Here is a 14,666-nt window from a genome sequence, read left to right on the forward strand (position 1 = left end):
CAGCAGCCACAGGTGTGCACAGGCCCTGGCTCGCACCACTGCTGCCCTCATCACTCGCGCCCCAAGGGTCTGGGAGGGGAACAAAGGGGTGTCAGCAATGACAGAGTCCCTCTCCAACACCCTACATGTCACCCTGGAACACTTGGGGGCCCAGGGTTCTGAACCATCCTCAACTGTGACCATCCCAGCGTGCTCGCAGTAGGGTAGCCCAAGGCGCCACTCCCAGTGGCTAACAGCAACACCTGGGCCAGCCAAGGGCCCTGCAGCCAAGAAGCCTAAGAAGTGACACATATTTGATTGACACTGGGACTTTTGGGTGTTTGTGGTGTGTGGGGGCAGGGTGTGCAGGGAAGAGGAGTGTGGGGCAGGGTGTGTGGGGAGGGATAGTGGGCACTGGGTGGTACATTTTGAATTTTTGATTAATACATTCTACTTTTCACTTGAAGAAATGAGTAGACATTCCTTCTTTTGGCGCAACTAATTATTGTGCGTGTGACTCGTATGCAGTAAGGTGCAAGGGAAGTGCAGAGTGAAAGGATTACTCAGAAGAATTATCAATGAGTTCTTGACGGGCCATGCACCTATCCATGGCTTCCATTCTCACGTGCCTGGACCTGGCTGGCGCTGCATCATCCTCATCCTCTGGCGGAGGAATGTGTAGGCATCTAAAACGTGCCTTCAAGAGGTCACAGGTCTGCTCGATGGAACACCCTGTCCTCACATGCACCCTGTTGTATGCCATTCCCTCCTGCTTCTGGGGATCCCTCAGAGGGGTCATCCGCTACGGAAGCAGCAGGTATCCAGAGTCATGTGCAAGGGGTAAAAACACAAGGTTATCTTTATCTTGCATGTGGCAGAACTGTGTTAATTTGCCATGTCTTGCCCATCTATGTCGGTTAGCCAAATCATGCATATGGCCTAATGGTATAGTTGTGCCTTATGCTCCCTGCTGTCACTTGAGACAGGCACTGTGTCTCATCTGTATCATGCTGGGTTCTGCTCCCTGAGATGGATTGCTGGGGGTAGGAAATGTATTGCCACTAACTGACCATTGTGAGGACTCACCAGTTGGCATGCACACCCTCATAGTCTAAACTGAACATAACCGTGCCTCTACCACACGCTTGACTGCACGCACTTCATGACACCTGCAATGAGGACACACCATACACATTTATGCATCAACACAACATGACATATACCAAGCACAGAAGGCCCCATCGCTGACCGGTTCAACGATACTGATGCTGCCAACAGCACATCAAAGCCCTCTTGCTCCCTCTCAATGCCACTAAAAATACACCTCAACATTACTTCCGTTGCAGACCCACCAGAGCACAAAGAGACTATGCATGTGGCAACAGTGTGTAGTACAAAACCCATTGACATTCACGTTTCCATTTACATGTGTGAGTGATGATGCTCGACAGTGGTGTTGCCTGTGACAGCGGAATCTCAATGGTAAATCTGTGCATGCATGCCACATGTCTTTACAGGACGTATGTCTCGTGGCCCTAGGTTGAACAGCCTACTGATACACTTGCTTTGGAGAGGTGGTGGTGTTGCATTCTGGTACCTTTAGTAGATGCATGTGGATGTCCTTTGTGGTTTGAAATAGCCTGGTCAGTGACTGATACTTATGTGCAGGATGATTGATGGACATACATTTTAGGCATTAACCCACCCACCCCCCTTTGCCTGTCACCTGTGCTGCCTTGCATGTGTATATGTACATGTACACACACAACATCCAGGTCCTATGCCCTCAGTGATGCGTCATGTAAGCCGGTAGGGTGCTGTTCCACATGACCAGTGTAGAGGAGGAGCCGAATGCCTCTACCAGAAGTCCCGCCCCAATTTTGCCTATATGTTGGGACTCAGAAATTGCGACATGTTCAACACCAGTAATGATGCCTATATCACAAAAAGCCTTCAGACCAAAAGGCCCTCATTACAACACCGGCGCTAAACCATGGCTATTAGCACCATGGTTGGTGCCAGTGTTGTAACGGGTCCGCCATGGTTCAATGGGGAATTACCACCCCATTCCAAGGTTGGCGTGGCGGTAATCCCCCATTGAACCATGGCCTTTCCCCATTTCCATTTTCGCCCCATAGGGCTGTATGGGAATGGGAAAGGCGCTAAGTACGGTACCGCAAATTGCGGTACCGTACTTAGCACCAAGGTCCCTTTGGTGTAGACCAGCCGTTAAAGTCGGGTCCCGCAAAGGGACCTCGTAGTAAGGTGCTAAGTGTTTAGCGGCGCCGCAGCCTTTTATGGCGCCGTTAAACACTTAGCGCCAGGGTCGTAATGAAGCCCAAAGTATCCATTGAGAAAACATTATCTGATGTATCCTCGGAGAACTGACGGTCTCCTGGGGGAGATCCCTGAAGCCATATGAAGGCGAATGAAAGAGAATATTGATGACGCCACACGAAGAGAAGATGACGCACCAAGAAGAATAGCCAAAGAAGAGAATGTATATACCGTATAGAATCTGATGACGAAATAAGGAATCAAGTAACCTTTTATGTGAGGAATGATGAATAGACATGTGAAGAGCACTGCAGAAAATGCAAGCCATTTTATAACTGTAAAAACGCTGTAACGCGAGTTGACTTAGTAATCGTAAAGGCTGGCTATACGTAATGAATTGACTGCAGGCGGTGACGACATGATATAGAATCTGGATTTTCGATATAGCAACTTTAGAAAGCCAGGACCCGTGAAGAGAAGGGCTGAAAGTGTGGCGTGCAGAGAAAACAGCTGAAGATCGAGGAAGGATCGCAAAGGCTATCTGTCCCCGTGTCAAAGAGTGGGGCAGCCAAGAACTGGTTATCTATCTTTGAAGATACAGAGGACATGAGAAGCGAGACAAGTCCCTTTTAAGGTGCTAAGGAAAGACACCATGTGTGTCAAGGTTTATTCATTTAATATAATTAAATATGAAAAAGGAGATAATACAAAGTCTCCTGTCACATGGGGAATATGGAGATAGAAACTGGGCAAGCAGCACCAAAACCTGAAGATAAGAACGTGCTTGCACTCCCTTCTATTTTCAGGAGCAGTGATACTTTACAAGGCCGAGTTCAAAGACAATTCAAATAGCAGAAGGTCTGAGTGATGATGGATGATGGGCTAATTGGGTGGGAAAGCATGGTCAAGTCCACCCACTGACAGCTGGGGTACTGTCATGACCACTGTGAGGGGGCACAAGTTGTGCCACAAGCAGGCTCCCACCAGAACCCCGAGGGCCTTAAATCCACTGAAAAAGGGCTCCTGGAGCCAGTCCTGGTGCCTTTGGTACCAGTCTCATATGTAGGAAGGAAGGGCTGTTCAAACTATGTCCCATTTATGTACATGGGCCTTTAAATCCAACATGGAAGCACCCACACAGCCTAGTTCTGAGAACCAAGCCATGCGGTCTAGTGTTTTGGGTGTGGCAGGCCTGGAACTACTTTGCCTGGTACTACTTTACCTGGGCTATATAAACCACACCCTGACTGCAGAACATGCTTCATGTTATTCTGCAACCAGCAGCGTGAGGCTCACTGTGTCCAGCGCCTGGTCTTCAGCATCTTCCTGTAGTCCTGCAAGAACAAGAACAAGATTATACTGTTTTACCTGAGAAAATACAATCCAGCACTCAGCATCTCAACCGGGCTGCAATCTATGGAAACCGAGAGAAGAAGAAACATCACTCACCGGTGAGTACTAGCTTAAGGACTTCCAGTGAACCGCTACCACAGCTGCTGCTCGAACATCACAACCTGCAATAACGAGAAAAGGAAAAATAATATTAGAACGCGCGCTTCCAAAACATTGAATTCCATCAGTCTTATCTGAATTCCATTGCGCTACGCCGCGCTTCCACCCGGAGCACCACAGCAACCTCTGCAAAGGAAAAAGTGACATATTCAGGTTCGCTTTCAATATTAAAAAACCGCACAGCGCTGTACTTACCTTAAAGGATTCCAGGGGGCTTTTTTCATCATGGCTGTCCAGTCATTTGGTCGACAGACAATTGGTCGACAGACAAATGGTTGACGCAATTTGGTCGAAAGACAAATGGTCAAATTTTTTTTTTATTTTTATATTTATTTTTCAGGTTTTCGTTTAGGAAAAAAAAGTTTTTTTTTAGCAAAAAAAGGGGGTTCGGGGGGACCCCCCCAAAAAAAAAATAAAAAGTGAAAATACAACTAAAAAAAAATTCGACCATTTGTCTTTCGACCAAATTGCGTCGACCATTTGTCCTGTCGACCTTTTTTTTTCGACCAAATGACCTGTAACCTTAATCATGCTCTCATCCACTTGCAGCACCACAGCGGCCTGTGAGGAGAAGAAGAAGAAATCACAGGTTAGCTTTAAAAGACAATGAAGGCACTGCGGTTTGCGCTTTATCTTACCTAGAAACGTGCCTCTTCATCCAGCACACCAGCATCAAGACCTTCTCGCCTGAAAAGAAGGAGATAAAGACATTAACAAATTCCCACCACAAACAGAACAAAGACGTACAATTAACAAACCTACCTGCCTACCAGCAGATTCGAGTTACAGCAGGCCTGAGCCCAAGGAAGGCGTACTGAACCAGTGAAGCAACTCAGGCAGCTCGCCAACAAACGTCAAGCGCCCCTGCACAAGAAACGCAAGATGGATAGCTCACCGTACAAATTACTAAGGTGAGAAAAGAACCCAGTGGGAAGGGAATCGATCTGAGGGAGATGGGAGATTCACCCATTAGAGACAGTTATCACAAATCCTACCTTCTGTAATTGCAGATTAATTATTCAGCACTGGCCCACTATGCATTCAGGGTTCCCGATCTCAGAGCCTTCCAGATGCCCCCATGGATATCAGGTGATCGTAACAGGTACCAGCTTACATGCTGCTAGCAAGTCGAATATTCCAGAAGGGTAAAAGAGTGCCAACCAATTACAGAGGTCCATGTATTGAACTATAGTTCAAGAGTCAATGATGTACTGTGTATCGAACAAATGTTGAAGATGACTTGCACTAGGGGTGGGCATAAGTTGTCCACCTGACTATCCAATCACAATCCAAGACCTTATAGAAGGTATGCCTAGATGCTCCCCTTAAGCCAACCACAATCCCAAGTAGGTTTTCTTAGTTTGCCACATAGTATGATGTCACAAATGACACATATTTGGTATATAAGGATGTTTTTTTAGGTGATGCTTCAAGATTATGCTGTGCGACGTATGTTGATGTTGGTCGTACTCCCTGTTTTAGACAATTGAGAACAAAACAGAATACTTTACCAACTTCCTGAGTCAGTCTTATTATTTTGTGTAAGAGTTATTCTGCATTCCCTTCCATCTAACGATGGGTTACCTCATTTAAGAGGGCCATAAGGGTTCATGTGGTAGCATGTCGGATGGTTTGATAGCAAGACTCATCGACCAGTAGGACTCCAGTGTTTTGGACGATCGGACACCCTCCGCCATCTATTCGTAAGATTGCGGGTTTTCCTGTGGAGAGCGGCCGGTATATAATTCTTGCAAGAAAAATTGAGACGGTGGGACGGGTCCCTCTTTGACGAAATCCCTCCTGGTTTCCACAGGCGCTTTGCGGACGGAAGGCAAAAGTGGTCGATTGGAGGAGAGAGTCGATGCCTCAAGCGGAACGAGCGAATGGAGGAATAGGATGAGGAGAATGGTAAACTGAGGGGATGGGATTGTGGTAGTTTAGAAAAGTAACGGGGAAAATGAAAAAAAGTAACAGGGTTGTTTAGAAAAGTAACGGGGTTGATTACAAAAAGTAAAGAAGAAGGTTTTTTATCTGGAAATAAGAGAAAAAAGAAGAAGGCCCAGGATGATTCCTAACTCAAAGGAGTTCTAGAAGAGATTATCTCACACTGCAATCAGAGTAAAGTAGGCGGTGCATGAACAGGTTCATGTTGGGTGATAATCTACACACTAGTCAGAGTATTATTAGGGGCGAGATGCTGAGGATGAGTACCATGGTTTAAATGTAAAAGAGTGGACTAGTCTGTCTGTGTGTTTTGTACCAATAAAAGGGTGTCGAAGAGTGACAAGAATAAGTTGTGTAAAAGTTGAAGTTAAGAAAATAAGTTACTGCCTATCTAGGGTAATTATCGGCACTGTCCAAGAAGTAGCCTGAGGTTATTGAGAAACAGAGGTTTTGAGTGGTAAGTGGTGGAGCGCGTTCATATTTGTTGTTTTTATAAACGTATCTGTGTAAACACTGGTAAGTATCGACAGTCAATTGAGACTCGTCACAATGGGGGATATTACTCCTTTGATGCATTTATGTAAGACATTGCCAAAACATATGCTTAAGCTGAAACAGTACAGTGCAGAGTGGGCAAAGGGCAGACAAAATGTTCTTGCCGAGGGCACAAGGGTGATCGCTGTCAGAGCATATTGCAACACAGGAGCACATACTTAGCTATTTTAGAGCTCTGTAAAATGTACCAGGAGGAGTGGATGCTTACCCAGTGCAGGGAGGGTGGTTTCGCGTCTTCTGCTCCCCTTACCTCACCAGAAGTAAACAGCGATAGTACGGAAGACATATGATTGTATCCGTTAAAAGAAACAAAAGCGGCAATGGGGTATAGTAATCCGATTTACAAACTGCCTGCTTATATTAATGACGATTGTCCAGTGGAAACGAAGAGCAAGGAGGAGAAAAGTGAGTGATTGCATGTAGCCAGAGACATAGAATGAGAGATTAAGAGATGGAAAGGAAAGAAGGATAGAGTTGACGCAATAGCGCTCGTACAGAAAGAATGGCGGGGAGGACAGATATTACTCAAGCTAGATGGGAACAAATATTGAGGATGTCAGGCAAAGGGAAGATCAAGAAAAACAGGATAGAAAAGACAAGGAACGAGAAAAAAGATTAAAAGAGGATAAAAAGAAGAGAAAGAGCAGACAGCAGCAAGAACAGATGCATCAGGAAGAGCAGCAAAGAAAGGAAGAAAGGGCGGAGGAACAAAGAAAGTATGACAACAGGCAGAGAGCAATCAAAGAACGAGATAGGCAAGAAAAGAAAAGAGAAGAGGAAGAAGTGCAGAAATTAAGGGATAAAAGGATGCAGAGACGAAGGGATGAGGAAGAACAAAGAGCAGGGGAAAGAAGAGAGGAGAATAGACAAGAAGAGGAAAGAGTTTGATGGGATGCGAGAAAGCGACAAGAATTAGATGAAGAATTGAAATGAAAAAGGAGACAACGGGAGCGCGATATAGACTGCATTCAAAAAGAGCTGATAGAACCGAGTCCAGTAATACAATGGGGCAATATAGAGGAGTTTCTTCTGTTAAAGGGAATAATGCCAGGGCCATCTAGGGTAGCCCTAGAAGAGAATTTTGATATACGGAGCATCAGAGATAGGATTGATAAGGCCTATCAAGACTTAAGAGAAGATAGCAAATCAGGAAGCCGAGGGAAGGAAGATCAATCCCTGGTCCTCCAATCACGAAGCGAAGAGAGTGATCCATTCAGCCTCGAGCATAGAGCACTGTCTTTAGAAATAATGACCTTAAATAAGGATGAAGGGGACGCGAGTCATACCAGTTGGGGGCTAGATATGTCAGACGAAAAGAGAGAACCCTTCTGTAGGGAGAAGGGAGGAAGTGCATGTGCCCTCGAGGGATGCCTGTGGGCAGACAAGGAAGTAAGATTGTCTGATCTAGTGCAGCCCAAAGATTGGATGCCAGATCCTATGGCATATCCAGAGCGTCCCAAAGGACGATCATATAGCGAGAAGGGAGAGTAACCGCCATATGTGAATAGATTAAGGTCATTGTCAGGTAGAAGGTGATCAGGAACCATTGTCCCCGTAATGGATAGGCAGACGATGGGAGCCGATTGCGAGTTGGGGTTCAAGCAGTTTCCTTTATTGGAAAAAGGAGGAGCAAGACCACAGTATATTCGGTGGCCACAGATGGATAAGGATAATTTAAGATGCAAACTCCCTAGTTTAACAGCGGGTGCAGGAAAATGGATCTATGAGTTAGATACAATGATAGGGGGAATACTTTGGCAAGGACATAAAGGGTCTCCTAGCAGCCATTCTTGGGGAAAGAGCTGATGACATTTGGACGATAGCAGGCTATTCAAGTGTCACGGCACAAAACACAGCACACAATGGAGTGCCATTTAACAATTGTAGAGCAGATGTTCAGAGAGCTCTCAGGGTGCAGTATCCTGATACATCAGACATGGGTGCAATTATGAAACTTAAGATGAAAGAGGACGAAGATCTGCCTGCTCTCATTCAGAACATTCAGGAACACTGGACTCTTGAAACTCGTGAGTCGGGGGGGAACAGTAGCAATATTTTACCACATTTACCCGATGGACCAAGGGGGAAATGGGTTTGTGCCACGAGGGAGAGGAATGGGCTGTAGAAAAAGCAGTGGTTTTCAGAATAATCAAGGTGGGTTTCAAAATGTGCAGATTGAGAACCAAAATGTGCAAGCCGGATTCAATCAAGGGGGATCATGTAGAAGGATTCCACCTATATGTTGCACATGTGGGATGACAGGGCACATTGAGCGTGTATGTGGGAGTCAAGGTTTTGTGCAGAATGGGCAATTCTCAAGAGGGGGGACAGCTTATCCTCCAGCATATAGCTCACAAGCTAGCGGTGTGTTCACATGGGATCAGACAGTGTATCAGGTACAAGCACTGAAGATGCAACAGGCTCAGCAACTGCAACAAGCACCATTGAATCCACTGCAAGGGCAGTCACAGCATGCACCCATGCAGATATAGCAGAATGAAAATACAGGACAATTATTGACACCTAGCTAGGGGGTGTCACTGTGGTGGGAGGGAGTCCTTTCACAGGTACAGGGGTATGTATGTGTCCACAATAGGACAGCTCACAGGGCGACTTGATGTGTTCAGTACTATCAGTAACACCAGACCCCCAAGAGGAACCAAGGGTTGATGTGAGGATAGGAGGCAAATCTTTTTCTTTTTTAGTAGACACTGGTGTGACTCACTCATGTATATGAGAGGGAAAATACCCAATGACAGAAATCGCCATGAATGCTCAGGGTTTCTCTGGAGCTACAAGTCGATTTCCTTTTACTGATGAATTGGAGAGTGTGACATGTCTCTTCGATTATTGTATTCACGGAAGATGCTGGTTAACATTCTGGGACAAGATTTAATGACGAAGCTTAACATGATGGCTTCTTTCACTGATTAAGGCGTAGTGTGCTCTACTCCTGGAATATATTACATGAAGGTGTGTGAATTTTTATTGGCAAATGGATACATGACAAATGTTTATTTAAGCCACAGATACCTATGGATGAAGAGGGGAGACAGACCATTCCCCTAGAGTGTGATGCTGCCATAGTAGTAGGGGCAATGGCACTGCATGGAGGAAACAGATGACGAGGTCAGGCCATGGAGGACAGTGATTTCCATTGGGGAAAGATGTAGACTGACGTCACTGACAATGACATGTTTAGAGTTGACCCATCAGATGATGAAGTGATATTTGAGATGAGTGTTACATATTGGATTGGGATAGAGAGAAGAGAGGTTCCACAGTGAATGGCGATAATGCGGCAGCCTCCAGCATTTTTTGATGAAGACTTGGAAAAAGTGCCAAGCGGTTTATGGGCTACAGGCCCCTATGGCGTAGGCCTATTGAAGGGGTTAGGGGAGGTTTAGATAAAACTGAAGCCAGGAGCAATTTTACCTAGAGCAAGACAGTACCCCATGTCTCGAGAGGCGGATGAAGGAATTTTTAAGACTATATCGGCACTGATGGGACAAGTTATCCTTCTACCATCAGAATCATGTGCAATACCATGGTGTACCCTATCAAGAAATCAAAGGGGGGGTTGTGGAGATTCATTCAAGACATGAGACCGATTAACCATATTGTAGAGGCAGAGTTTCCTTTAGTCTCTATTCCAGCAAAAATATTATGTAGCATCCTAGTAGAAGCATGATATTGCACAGTGGTTGACTTAACACATGCATTTTTCTCAATCCCGTTGCACAAGGACTCACAAGACTTGACATTTTCATTCTGCCAAATCTGACTGAAACATGCAAGGCTGCCTAAGGGCACTGTGAGTCCCTGTCAATCTTTAATAAGGTCCTCCATATGGACCTATGCAATATTGATTTGAAAAGAATTGTGATACAGTATGTAGATGACATTTCGATTTGTAGCATGACAGAAGATGAGTACAGGCAAGACTTGATTCAGTTAATGACTATCCTAGCAGACAAGGGATACAAGTTAGACAAAGCAATGTTACACTAATGTCAAGAAGAGGTGTTGTACATAGGCCAGTTGATTTCACATGAGGGTAAGAGGGTTGCACCTGAAAGAGCTGAGGCGATCATGAAAACAGCAAAACTGCACACAGTAAAACAAATGTAGCGGTTTTGGGGACTATGCAACTATGTTAGAGCATGAGTGTTTGATTATAGTTCATACACAAGACCCCGTTTGCAGGCTCTAAAGAATGCACAGGTAAAAAGAGAAAATAGAATTGACTGAAATGGAGTTAGGGTTTGAAGAGTTGAAGAAAGCAATTTGTACAGCTCCCATTTTAGGAATTCCCAAAAATGCTGAGGAGTTTTCCTTGTTTTCACACATGAATGGGAGAGTCATGACAGCAGTGCTTACACAGAGGACTACATTATGGTATAATCCTCTGGCATATTACAGTGGGATACTAGATCCAGTTGTGAAAGGACAATTTCCTTGCGAACAGTCATTGGCAGCAGCAGTGTTCGCAATTAAGAACTCTACCTGTATTGTAATGGGTTGTTCTATGATGCTTTTTTATAGAGCATGCTTTGTTTGCTATTCTGGAGAAACCTAAGGGTACATTGACATCTCAGAGAGCTTCTGCGTATGAGGTGATCATATTGAATCCAGCGATTAAAATAGTCAGATGTAAAATAGTGAACTCTGCCACATTTGTAGCTGAGCCCATGGCAGAGGGTGAGCATGTGCATGACTGTGCAAATTATGTAGAATTTTAAGAAGACATATCGCGTGTAAAGGAAAACATGCTGTCTGGAGGGGAGATTCTCTTTATTGATGGTTCTTCAAAAATCAATCAAACGAGTGGAGAAAGGCATTCTGGCGCAGCTCTAGAGCGACATAGAGAAAATGGCGAATTTGAGGTTGTAGCAAGTGCAAAATTACTGCCTCACTTTTCAGCGCAAGGAGCAGAATTGGTAGTGCTTATTGTCGCGCTCAAAAATCATGCTGGGCAGGAATTGACGGTGTACAGTGACTCTGCCTATGTGACATCAACTGTACACGCAGGGCTAGCATATTGGAAAAGGAGGGGCTACCTCCGAGTGGACGGCACCCCAGTGCAACACGCAGTAATATTGGACAGGCTTATTATAGCACTACAACTCCCAGTAGCCATAGCGATAGTTAAATGTTCAGCACATACTAAACAAACTGACTTTATCGCTCCCGGGAACGAAGCCGCAGATGAAGAGGCAAAAATGTTTGCATGTTAACCAGATATTTCCAGTTTTGATAATCAAGATGTTAAGGAGAAAGTAGTCATGATTATGATAGTAAATGAAGGGTTTAATCATTTACAGAGAACACAGTTGATGGAAATTCAGGGCAGTACTCCACAGGAAGAGCAAGAATTGTGGAAACCAAGGGGGTGTTCTTTATCCCCCAGAGAAGCATTATGGCAACAGAACAGCACTGGGAAGCTGGTGATGCCAGTAGCATAGTTAAAGGTAGCGCTTGAACAGCTGCACTATCCTGCGCATGTAACTAGGGAAAGTCTTGCTGCAACAATTGCTTAGGACTGGTTGGTAAAGAATCTGGTACAACACATGGCATTTTATGTAGAAACTGCATCGTATGTCAAAGGTTTACTGTTGGGCATACACTGCAAATGATTAGAGGAGTAATTCCTTGACCAAGTGTCCTTTTCAGCATTTACATATTTACTATGTTGATATGCTGCAAGTTAGTTATGGATATAGGTATGTGATAGTGGTGGTGTGTCCCTTCTCCAGGTGGATTGAAGCAGGTCAATGTACACACCCTGATGCCACTTGCGCAGAAACGTGTTCAGTACGAGAAGTCTTTCCAAGATAGAGAGTGTCTAAGGTTTTGCGATATGATGATGGTCCCCATTTTGTTAATGAAGTATTTGAACGGATTAGTCTATTATTGAATATTAGGCACAAGTTTTCTTCTGCTGATCACCTGCAAGCGAACGGTATGCGAATGGTATATGTGAGAGACTCAACGGTCTTCTTAAAGACAGGCTTGCCAAGCTTAAATTGACACTGAAAAAGAGATGGCTATATTGCCTGCCCCCTTGTATGCATTAAGTAATCAGCCTGGGTTGGACCACCACCTCACACCCCATGAGCTAGTGACAGGGAGGCAAATGAGAATGCCTTTGACTCCTCCATCGAGGAGCAGACGTGATGCCCTGAAGACTGGAGAAATATTATGAAATGAGTTACGTGCTTATTTGACATGTATGAGCTCTAGTAGCTCTGTCATTTCAGATCAATTCAAGCAACAGGGTCTGTCTCAGAACACAGATGAAGACCATTCAGCAACCGGACCTACGGAACTACTACCAGTACCAAAAGTCTGTGTTGGTGACTCTGTCTTAGTAAAGAATTTTACTAGAAAGCGGCATGAGCCCAGGTTCAATGGGCCATTCTTAACTGAGAATGTTAGTCCCTCAGCAGTAAAAGTCCAAGGAAGGCGTGCTTGGCTCCATCTTAATGACGTCAAACTCTTTACTGGTGAGACCGTCACACCCCCAATGATCGATTCAGAAGGAAGACAAGAAGAAGAATTTCAGCATGTGCAGACCCGATCGAAGACGAGGAAAAAGGACGATAAGGTTGCTGATTAAATAAATGCAAATTTTCATATGGACTGTGGCTCTCCTCGGTCAAGCTTTATAGATATTATAGCAGAAGTGCAAACTCAGTTCTTGAGCTGCAGGAATCTTTAAAAATGAATTTTAGAAAGTTGTTGGTATGTTATGAGTACTTTTAAACAAAACCACTTAATTAGAAATTGGAAGCGTGAGCAATGCGCTGATTCATTTCTTACAATGCAACTGTTTGGTTGAGTCTATGGTTCTGACAAATGACGATGCCCATCTGCTCGTGCTTGCTATTTTCATATTTATTCTTAGAGCTTATCCTGCTCTTGTTGGGCGTAGTGTTGACATACTTTTTTTCATGATCCTAAAAATGGCCCTGCGATTAGGATGCTGCTTGTGGCAATGGTTGAAAAAATCCTGCAGATACCGGATTTACCCGAATTGCCCGATTAAAAAGGTTTATTCTTTCCTTAAAATGATTTACAGGCAAAATGAGAAATATTGAGAATGGTCCTGTTTTGGAAAAAGAGCGAGCTCAACAATGTATAGAAAGTCATAAATGGTGTGGGTTAATGTACTCGTGTATAATATGTGCATGCTCAGCATTTATCCTTGTTCTCCTGGTTCTTGTGGTCCATACTCTTTACTTTATTGGTCCAAGGAAAGCAGAGATCCCGTTGATCCTCCCCACTCCAGTAGCTCGTGTAGAGTTGGCTATTGCTGAGACAAATGTTTCTATGGTTCTCCCTGAAAAGAGAACTCTTTCTGATCTACTTCTTGACTATTATGCAAACACTAACTTTGTACAAGGGACACACAGGAGAATCACAGAGGAAGCTGATAATGGGATAAACACATATTTAGACAGTACAGCACACGTGGGTATTAACATGTGGTATCAACAAATGAAAAAGGTGGGAGAGAGAATGTCTAAGGAGAGTTGCTATGTTTGTGCTCTCCTACCTTATTCCATGAAAGCCGCACAAACTTTAATTCCTAGAGAAACTCCGGAATACGACACCAGATGTCTTGTTCATGTTACAGCATGTATGACTACGGAGCTGTTTCAGGGAAATCGGGCCGTTCTGCAATGGGGAGCGAAATGGTTGTTTCCATTCCAGGATGATTGTATCAAGACTACCCAGATGGAAAAGCGTTTCAATGGAAAAACAAAATGCTTGTATATTCTGCTGCAGGACAGGATGAGGTGATCATTGAAGAAATAAAGAGACTGAACTGTCTTGAGAAGGAGGAAATAGATTGAATGCCTGGATGCTGGGAACAAGCACAGCTGTTAAACTATAGAAGAGTGACAACTAAAACGGGATGGGGAAAAGGGCTGGTGTCAAACACAGCTCACTTGCTAAAGAATGAATATATACAAGAAGTACAGAATGTATATAATGAGTGTTCTAAGGCATGGGCCAAGTATGCCAAACCATTAACGTGGGTTGAAGATGAATCAGGCCCGATGATGGTGCTTCCAGTGATGAATGCAACATTGTGCTTCTGAAGAGAAGGGAGAATTTGAGTGGGAAATAACAGAGGCTGTAAGAAAATAGTTGATGTTTCCAAAATAGGAGAAGGAACAACGGTCTTAATGGACCACTACTGGGCCTGTGGATCCAGAACCCATATGAAGTTGCCTAAGGATTGGGGAGGGACATGCTCCATAGTACTTATTCATCTTCCAGCATTAGTGATTCCAAAGAGTGACCTGAACATTGGATAGTTTCCAAACACACATGCTCACATGAGGAAGAGGAAATTATTTGGATTTCTCAAGAAGGGAGAATTACTTTTC

The sequence above is a fragment of the Ambystoma mexicanum genome, chromosome 5q (assembly GCF_040938575.1).
Source record: "Ambystoma mexicanum isolate Mex_15411 chromosome 5q, UKY_AmexF1_1, whole genome shotgun sequence".
NCBI classification, from domain to species: Eukaryota; Metazoa; Chordata; class Amphibia; order Caudata; family Ambystomatidae; genus Ambystoma; species Ambystoma mexicanum.